Genomic DNA, 10,058 nt, shown 5'->3' with positions numbered 1-10,058 from the left:
ATAGCTACCTCTTACAATGATTAGATATGCATTTAGAAGGAGGTATATACTTTTACATTATAAGCATCTGAGTTATGCACATTAGTTGGTAAATTAATTAAAAACTCAGCTGATGGACCGCCTACTGGGCATACACTGTATAAAAATAAAAAGAAAAAAAAACTTTAGACAACCACCTTGCAGGCTCTTGCATGTTTACTCAACTCAACTGTTTCCCTTTCTGTTTCTGTCACAGTGTTTACAGATAGAAAGACAAAGTCAGTATTGTGTATTTTTCACTTATTTGGATCTTCTTTTATCATCACATCGAACATCAGCATGAGTATGTCAACCATCCCCACCAGTTTTCCTGAGAGTGCAGTGCAGTTCTTATCTCCTGAACTCTCAGATGAGCTCACCGCTGCCCTCGCCGCAGGGCGATGGTGGGCAATAATGGAGGTTTCTTCTCCTATATCTGAAGAGCATGAGTATGGGGACCTCACCTCAGTGCAGCGGTGGGGGAAAATGGAGACGAGAAACTTCATGCCCCAAGTCTCTGGTCTTCAGTGATGAATCTGAGAAGGCTGAGTCCCCGCACTCAGGCTTCCCAGATGCAACACTGAAGACCAAGTAGCTGTGGAGGCAGAAGAAGACACAGGGTGCACCCGTGCCTCCCAGGTCCCAACAGGGAGCACCAGTGCCTGCTTATACCAAGAAGAGGGACCACACCTCATCCCTGGTCTTCAACGATGCATCTAAGAAGGCAGAGTCTCCGCACGTAGGCTTCTCAGATGCAACAATTAAGACCACGGAGCAGCAGAGGAAGTGGAGCCAGAAGAAGCCTCAGGTAGCACCTGAGCCTGCTGGGTCCCCGCAGGGACCAGCTGTGACCACTGGCTCTCAACGAAGAGGAAAGCACAGGATCCCTGAGTATCTGAGGCAACATCTGCTAAAGGCCGCTTCTGAACTGGGAGCACCTGTGCCTGTTAGGTCCCCACAGGGAGCACCAGTGCCCACAGTGTCTCCTCAAGACACACCCATGCGCAGCAAGTCTCTACAGAGAGAAGCTATGACTGCCCCAAAGGTGCCAAAACCAAAGATCCCTGAGCAACTGAGGCAAGACCTGCTGCAGCAGAAGCTTCAATCCTCTTCTGTTCAAGGAACACTCGTGCCCAACAGGACCCCAGATAGGCAAAGGCTCAAGATACCTGAGCCGCTGAGGCAGGAGCTGCTGCAGCTTTCGCCTCCAGCCTCTTCTGTGAAGGGAGCACCTGTGCCCCAAAAGACCACAGAGAGGCAAAAGCTCAAGATACCTGAGCGACTGAAGAAGGATTTGCTGCAGCAGAAGCGTCAAGCCTCTCCTGTGCAGGGTACTCCCATGCTTTCCAAGTCTCCTCAAGAAGCACCTTTACCTGACAGGAACCCTATGCATGCCGGGACCCCACAGGGAGCAGGAGTGCTTGCCAGGTCTCCACCGGCAGAGGCAGTGCCCGCTGAGCCTCTGAAAGGAGCAACAGTGCCCTTCAGAACCATGAAGACAAGAAAACGGAGGCTTGCTGTGCATCAGAGCATTCCTGTCTCTGCCACCCAGGCACTACCCATGCCCTCCAGGACCTCAAGCATGGCGCCTGTGGATTCTGGGACCCTACAGGGAGCACTTGTGACCATAAGTTCCCCACAACAGGGAGCAAATCCCAGAATCCCTGAGCAGCAGAGGCAGAAGCGGAGGAAGCAGTGGAGACAGCGGAGGGAGCAGCAGAGACAGCGGAGGCAGCAGAAAGCATCAGTAATCCCTTCCATGTCTCGTTTTTACTTATTTTCAGATTTATTCTAAAAATTAAACACTGCCTTCACCTAAGCTACTATGTTGTGATGTTGAACTTTGATCAGGATCCTTCACTTGTTCAGCTTCAGGTTTTTTGGATTCTGCTGCTTGATGGCGACACCTCTTACATCTGATATAAAATAGGCCCAGTGCCGCTGAAGTGAAATTTTTGTGTTAATATTTTGAGCATATGACAGTAATGTTAGTTTTGAACATAATCTTATGTATTCAAAAGATTGATATTTTGTGCTGAAGAGTAGAGCTCGGGGTTTGGTTGTCGGTGGCTACATAAGGTAAATACTGCATAATATCTTACTTGTTACCTGCGAAATATGTTACATTTAGCATGTGCAAGGCCAAATAAAGTGCTTTTGCTTTCGCTGAATCACACAGCGTCTCCCTGACATGGCTGCATCAACACTGCTGCTGTTCCTGAAACCACGCCTTCTTTCTTTGCATGCACATTTGGGCGGCATTATGCTAATATTTCCACATATTGATGTAGACATGTGGGGGCGTTTTAGAACGAGCTGTTTTAGGTAGGCGTGGCTGACTCTTAACTTTTATAAAGAATATCTCTTTGGATTTGAGACTTTAGTCTTTGCAACTTTACAGATCTTCTTTATGCACCAAGAGCTTGTAACACTCCAAAGAGAAAGGAAAACTTGAAATCGCATCATATGACCCCTTTAAGATCAACTATAGCAACACACGGGACACCGATATCGACGCGACGCACGCGTAAGCTAAGTCTTTGATTGGTCAACTGGCGTCGACGTCACTCGCGCGTCGCGTTCACTCTCAGCATAGGCTGGTTGTGGCGTCGTGTCGCTTGTTTATACGGACAAAATAGCATGCGAAAAAGTGCGAAGAAATGCAGCGCTTTAGTGGTAAGTGTGAATGCTTATTCTTAAGTTGGTATAATCGATTAATTAAGTTTGTACGTCTAACAAATCTACAGCTAAACGCTTCTTCGGACGCTTAGTATGAACACCTGCCAGTAAACCGAACATCCACTTCATACAGCCACTAAACTCTACTTGACACCAGTTAAAAGTATAAAAAATACTGAGAGAAAAAAATGGCTCAGAAAAGTGCAAATCCAGTCCTGAGAAAAGCTGCAGTATTTGTTTGCTTTGATATTTTGTTATAATGCAGTGACAATCTTTTTATTATTATTATTATTTGTATTTATTTATTTATTTTTGTTTAGGAAATTAAAATCCCTACGTTCATAGATTGATTCTAGACTAAACCATCCTCCTAATGCATTTTTTTTATATACAGCAGACTATATCTAAGTCTAGACGCTTGTATCTAGTGCTGAGGTGAGCAAGAAAGGCATGTTAACTAGAATAACTGAGTTCATATGTGTTATGTGCATCATGTGTGCTAATGATAGCAGTGTCCTGCTGGAGTTGTGATGTGATGTTTTGTGTCATTTCAGATGTGCAGTCATTATTTGTATATGTGGCAAGTGATTGATGTAGAAATGACATCTTTGAAAGACTGATTGAGTAGTAATTTTGACAGATATGTTTGAAATGATGTACACTCATGTAAGATGAAGTCTCCAGTTGTATCAGTGGTCCAGAAAAAGTGTTTTAGTGAACATAAGTGTGGTCCCCCTTGTGCTGGTCACCAGCCGAATGCTACTTTTATTCCTTTGACACTTGTGTAATTAGATACATATGGTTGCAGACTAAGCTTATGATGAGTGACAAATTAAACGAATAGGATTTTTTTTGTTGAGACTTCAATATAATTGAGAAGTTGAGACTTCAATATAATTGTAAAAAATACAAATACAATTACAAATAGTTTTTTTTAAAAGTTGCACTCCAAATTGGCTGTGCAAATCCTAATTTGGTTTTGGTGGAAAAAAATATATAACCAGTTTAAAAATCTCATTATGCTGTGTTATCACAAAATCTTGGATTCAATCTTTTTATCCTTTTTCCCCCCAGTTAGCACAGGTTTTGAATTTCTTTTTTAGTAAAAAAAAAAAAAAAAACTTGCTGCTAATTTTAGCAGTATTTACTCAAAAACAGAGGTACATAAGTTCAGATCAATGAGGTCTACGATCAGTCAGTTTAACAAATACAAAACCTGTGCTAATTGAAGGAAAACAAGTTGATAAAAACATTGAATCCAATATTTGGTAATAATAAGCAATTTATAAGCAAATTTTTGTAGTTTGTTTATTTATTTATATTATTTATATATAGCTAGCAGCTATATTACATCAAATATACATCAAATATTTAGCCAAAGCAAGAGATGTAAAAAAAAAAAAAAATCGTGGCTAAATTACTTGTGGTTTCTGTTGTCATGCTGAAAATGGAAGCTCACTTTGAGTGCACTGCATTGTGGGATATTTCATTTCATGCTGTGTGTTGTAGGCTATATTACACGTTACTGCAGGTGTATACAGGAAATTCACATAGTGTGTACAGTATACATATATACTGCAGAAATACTACAATTAATATGCTATTCCAAACATAGCCTTAACTGATGGACTGGAGAGTGGTGTGGATTATTGTGATGTTTTTATCAGTTGTTTGGACTCTCATTCTGACGGCACCCATTCACTGCAGAGCATCCACTGGTGAGCAAGTGATGCAGTGCTACATTTCTACAAATCTGATGAAGAAACAAACTCAACTACATCATGTCCTGAGGGTGTCATTTTTTCATTTTTGGGCAAACTATTCCCTTTAAGTAATTTTGTAATATTTCTTCGCAATTCCATTCAATACATAGTGTTTTGCTATTTCCGTGATGAATTCCTTGATTTACTGTGTTCTTTCTGGATGACTTGTGCTAGATTTTGGCTGTCGTGGGAATCAAATAGTGTCGGTCTCTCCCTCCTGCCAAAGCTCTTCGCAGTGACTCATCTGTCCAGCAGCTGGATGGATCGAGAACAAAAAGCGCTTATGTACCAGCTGGAGACAGCGCATACTTCACAGGCACCAGCTTCACATCACATACACACGCATGCTTTTGCCTTCCGAGTTATGCTTCCGCTTTACATTTCCCATGAGAGAAATATGTTGGGAATTACCTTATTAAAATTCCTGAAACGCAATTTGATTACTTTGATTACTGCTTTGCGTTATATGTTCTCCTTATCGAAAAGGACAGTTCAGAAGAAAATAACGAGCATTGCAAAATAATTTGAAGTATCATTGCCTTATCAAATTTCGGTTTACAGAGCTTCATAAAAGGAAATGGGGAGTCTTTGGTATTTCTACTATTTAAAAAGAAAAAAGAAAACCAATACTATTAAAGGAATAATTCACCCAAAAATAACAATTCTTTCATAATTTACCCTTATGTCATTCCAAACCTAGGTGACTTTCTTCCATGGAATGCAAAAGAATATTTTGCAAAATGCTAACAATATCCTTAATTCGTTCACAAATACATACAAATAAATCCATAACCTCTTCTACAAAGAGAATGTTTTCCATTTCTGAATTAAAATACATTTTGATATTTTTTAGGAGTATAAAGTAAAAATGTCAGAGTGATGAATGATATAATAATTAAGAAAAGTTGTTTCATTAAAAGGATGAGTTTCATGGGCAAAAAACTCGGGGGGCCGTTCAAACAGAATACACTTTTGTGTTCTACCGCGTGACTTTTCCATGTAAATATGCGCTTGTTTGATGGATTTCTTTGACCATTGCACACACGTATAACACATATCTTGCAGTGCATTTGCTCATGACAAAGCATTTTGAAAATGCAGTGCTCAAGACATTTTTTTTGCTCGAGACAAGAGTTTTTATTTTTTTTACAGCCCCACATCTTGCATTTTTAACCGCAAAAACACATTCTGTGTGAACGGCCCCTTAATTTTTTGCATTCCACTGTGCTGCTTTTCCAATTGTTTCTCTATGTAATCATGTGTTAGATGGACGTCGTGGACTGTTGCATTTGCGTTAGTCAAGTTAAAAGAAGTTTAACTTGTACAAAATGTGTCTCCAGACCTTGCTTTTTTTTTTTTTTTTGGCTGTCCTGCATTTTTTTAATGCAAGAATGTGTTCTGTGTGAAAGCTCCCCAAGTAATTTAGAATATATTATAATTTAGGAAAATACGTTTTTTTTTTTTTTGTACAAGTTTTGTTTGTCAAATTACGGTCATGTGGTGCAACCAATGTGTAGAACGTAAGGGGTTGGGAAAAACAACAACAACAACAACAACAGGAACTGATATCATAGAAAGGTCACCTGCAGACCCTCATGACTGTGTATCATGATAAATACCTGTAAGATAATTTGACCTGTTCATTATAGAGCAATCATGTCTCTTCAGAAGATGTGGATTAAACATCACGCAATTCATTCAGTCTACTTTTACAATGTCTTTTGTACTTTTTTAATGCATGAAAGTTGTGGTTACTTGGACTTTCAATGGAGTCCAAATTTAAAAATATCTTCACTTGTGTTTCAAAAATGAACGAAAGTATGGGTTTGGAACAAGGGTGAGGTTCGGCAAACGATGACAGAAATGTTATTTTGGGGGGAACTATCCCTTTAAAAACTTTTTAATATCCTGGTCATTGCCTACTTTTGTTGTATGGAACAGAGCAGCATGGACATTTCTCAAACTGTCTTCTTTTATTTTTCCACATAAGAAAGGCATACAGGTTTGGAACGAAGTGACTCGGTAAATAATCACAGAATATTTAAATTATTCATTTACTAACCGATTTACTTGTAATAGAGCTTTGCCCTTTGCTTTTGTTTCATGTGAATCTCCTTGGTTTAAATCAGTATTGTCAGTCTGAATCTATCTGTCCTGTTCTGCTTGAAATCTTCAAGGTTGCACGTTTTGCATCCGAGTCATTAGCATTCCAGTCACAGACAGATCAATCAAGAAAAAAATGGATCCATTTTCTCAAACTACAATTTAGCTCAGAGATGAGCTGTTGTTCACTGGAGTTTCATGGGGCGTCTTATTGCTCCATGATTACATCAGAGTCAGTGCAGTGTTTGTAGGGCACTTAACATGATGAACCTGATGGAAAACATGAACTCATTCGAAACACAATTGAACGAGATCAGTTTAATAGCTGAAGGGAATGTTGGTACACCTTTATGATCCTAAAGTGCATTTTTAACCCTTTTCCTAGAGTCTGGTTTTGAAAGTAACAGCATTCAACAGAAAAAAATAATGTTTTTACAAATTTTTAGTGATCATTAAAGGTCACTGGATTTGCTTGGCTGAACGAGCAGTCCCTAAACAAGCATAAAGTTGGTGCCTCACCATGGTGGGATCGCTTGCCGTTTGATTTCTTTTGTGACTCTTTCAAGCGTCCATTCCTCCCCCAAACGCCCTGACAACTCCTGCCCACCCCAACCCCACTCATCAGTTTTTGTGTGCTGCTCAAACCCTGGTCATGTGACTTTTGTCCCAGCACAATCGAGTCGCCTCGCCATTGGTCGGCCGCTTTGAAAGAGCATCGGTTTCCCAGGTAACGGAATGGCAGGCACCACTTCAGATCGTCTCCGCGGCCCCTCACACAGACTTTCACGTACAGAATCAGGTGCCTTCGACTGTCTAAAGATAGCATTATAGGTGAGTAACCTGTTTTTACTGGCATACAGGGCTTGTTTTTTTTTTAAAGTTCATTCTTGGAGTTCATGCAAAAAAATGTTAGATTTGCAAGACCGTTTGTGTTCTCTTCCATTTAAGAGATGTTTTATCATCATTTGAAATGCTGCCTTTGCTAATTACTCAAATCTTTAAGTGTGCTTGTTCATGGTAATTAGTGCATTTTTTGTGATGGTAATGTGATTTAGTCAGATATTCTTCAGGGAGAATAGGTGAATTGAAGAAATGTGCAGGAAACACTTGATTGTGCTTCTCTGGAGAGTTTTTGTGTTTATTGGAGCTTTGAATGAGAAATTATGGTAGTTTAGCTTTTTTACAAGTCCCCCCCCCTTTGGTTGCCTCCAAAATATATGAATTTCATTGCATTAGATACAGAATATCAAACCATCTGAAAATAAATTCTGCCAACACAATCTCACTACAGTTTTTTTTCCCCATATGTTTTTATAATTTAAAACCTACAAACATCTTATTGTGAAGTGTTTTGTTTTGAAAAGTGTTGTACTATATTTCTTTAAAATAAATGCCACTTTGTTTGATTTTTTTTTAATATGATTCAAGTGTGGCAGTTTTTGGGCCCAATGTACATGTGCAGTACATTATAATCGTTCTTTGAATGACAGAATGTCGTTACTAGTTGCTTGAACAGTCCTGAAATTCATCTTGACATGTTGCCCTCAGGAATGATTCCCTGTCTGGAATCCACCCAGTACTGTCTCATGATAAATACCTGTAAGATAATTTGACCTGTTCATTATAGAGCAATCATGTCTCTTCAGAAGATGTGGATTAAACATCACGCAATTCATTCAGTCTACTTTTACAATGTCTTTTGTACTTTTTTAATGCATGAAAGTTGTGGTTACTTGGACTTTCAATGGAGTCCAAATTTAAAAATATCTTCACTTGTGTTTCAAAAATGAACGAAAGTATGGGTTTGGAACAAGGGTGAGGTTCGGCAAACGATGACAGAAATGTTATTTTGGGGGGAACTATCCCTTTAAAAACTTTTTAATATCCTGGTCATTGCCTACTTTTGTTGTATGGAACAGAGCAGCATGGACATTTCTCAAACTGTCTTCTTTTATTTTTCCACATAAGAAAGGCATACAGGTTTGGAACGAAGTGACTCGGTAAATAATCACAGAATATTTAAATTATTCATTTACTAACCGATTTACTTGTAATAGAGCTTTGCCCTTTGCTTTTGTTTCATGTGAATCTCCTTGGTTTAAATCAGTATTGTCAGTCTGAATCTATCTGTCCTGTTCTGCTTGAAATCTTCAAGGTTGCACGTTTTGCATCCGAGTCATTAGCATTCCAGTCACAGACAGATCAATCAAGAAAAAAATGGATCCATTTTCTCAAACTACAATTTAGCTCAGAGATGAGCTGTTGTTCACTGGAGTTTCATGGGGCGTCTTATTGCTCCATGATTACATCAGAGTCAGTGCAGTGTTTGTAGGGCACTTAACATGATGAACCTGATGGAAAACATGAACTCATTCGAAACACAATTGAACGAGATCAGTTTAATAGCTGAAGGGAATGTTGGTACACCTTTATGATCCTAAAGTGCATTTTTAACCCTTTTCCTAGAGTCTGGTTTTGAAAGTAACAGCATTCAACAGAAAAAAATAATGTTTTTACAAATTTTTAGTGATCATTAAAGGTCACTGGATTTGCTTGGCTGAACGAGCAGTCCCTAAACAAGCATAAAGTTGGTGCCTCACCATGGTGGGATCGCTTGCCGTTTGATTTCTTTTGTGACTCTTTCAAGCGTCCATTCCTCCCCCAAACGCCCTGACAACTCCTGCCCACCCCAACCCCACTCATCAGTTTTTGTGTGCTGCTCAAACCCTGGTCATGTGACTTTTGTCCCAGCACAATCGAGTCGCCTCGCCATTGGTCGGCCGCTTTGAAAGAGCATCGGTTTCCCAGGTAACGGAATGGCAGGCACCACTTCAGATCGTCTCCGCGGCCCCTCACACAGACTTTCACGTACAGAATCAGGTGCCTTCGACTGTCTAAAGATAGCATTATAGGTGAGTAACCTGTTTTTACTGGCATACAGGGCTTGTTTTTTTTTTAAAGTTCATTCTTGGAGTTCATGCAAAAAAATGTTAGATTTGCAAGACCGTTTGTGTTCTCTTCCATTTAAGAGATGTTTTATCATCATTTGAAATGCTGCCTTTGCTAATTACTCAAATCTTTAAGTGTGCTTGTTCATGGTAATTAGTGCATTTTTTGTGATGGTAATGTGATTTAGTCAGATATTCTTCAGGGAGAATAGGTGAATTGAAGAAATGTGCAGGAAACACTTGATTGTGCTTCTCTGGAGAGTTTTTGTGTTTATTGGAGCTTTGAATGAGAAATTATGGTAGTTTAGCTTTTTTACAAGTCCCCCCCCCTTTGGTTGCCTCCAAAATATATGAATTTCATTGCATTAGATACAGAATATCAAACCATCTGAAAATAAATTCTGCCAACACAATCTCACTACAGTTTTTTTTCCCCATATGTTTTCAGTCTGCCCCTGCTGCACTGCGGGGGAAGGATTTTGCATGAGGTTACGAGCTTCATACTTACTTTTTTCATACAACTTTTTTCATACAAATTATACAGTTT

The 10,058-nt window shown here is 39.4% G+C and overlaps 1 protein-coding gene across 2 annotated transcripts in view; it reads left to right on the top strand.

The window, feature by feature from the left end:
- The first annotated feature begins 2,561 nt into the window (after window positions 1-2,561).
- LOC107709956 (ras association domain-containing protein 8-like) overlaps window positions 2,562-10,058 on the top strand; it is a 40,624-nt gene continuing 33,127 nt past the window's right edge. For both annotated transcript variants that reach the window (XM_016514627.1, XM_016514629.1), the window contains exon 1: window positions 2,562-2,694. The gene's annotated coding sequence lies outside the window, so the exon portion shown is untranslated. The remainder of the gene's footprint in view (window positions 2,695-10,058) is intronic.

The sequence above is a fragment of the Sinocyclocheilus rhinocerous genome, unplaced genomic scaffold (genome assembly GCF_001515625.1).
Source record: "Sinocyclocheilus rhinocerous isolate Xijiao unplaced genomic scaffold, SAMN03320098_v1.1 scaffold2792, whole genome shotgun sequence".
Taxonomy (NCBI): domain Eukaryota; kingdom Metazoa; phylum Chordata; class Actinopteri; order Cypriniformes; family Cyprinidae; genus Sinocyclocheilus; species Sinocyclocheilus rhinocerous.
This window is presented reverse-complemented; position numbering and strand designations above follow the sequence as displayed.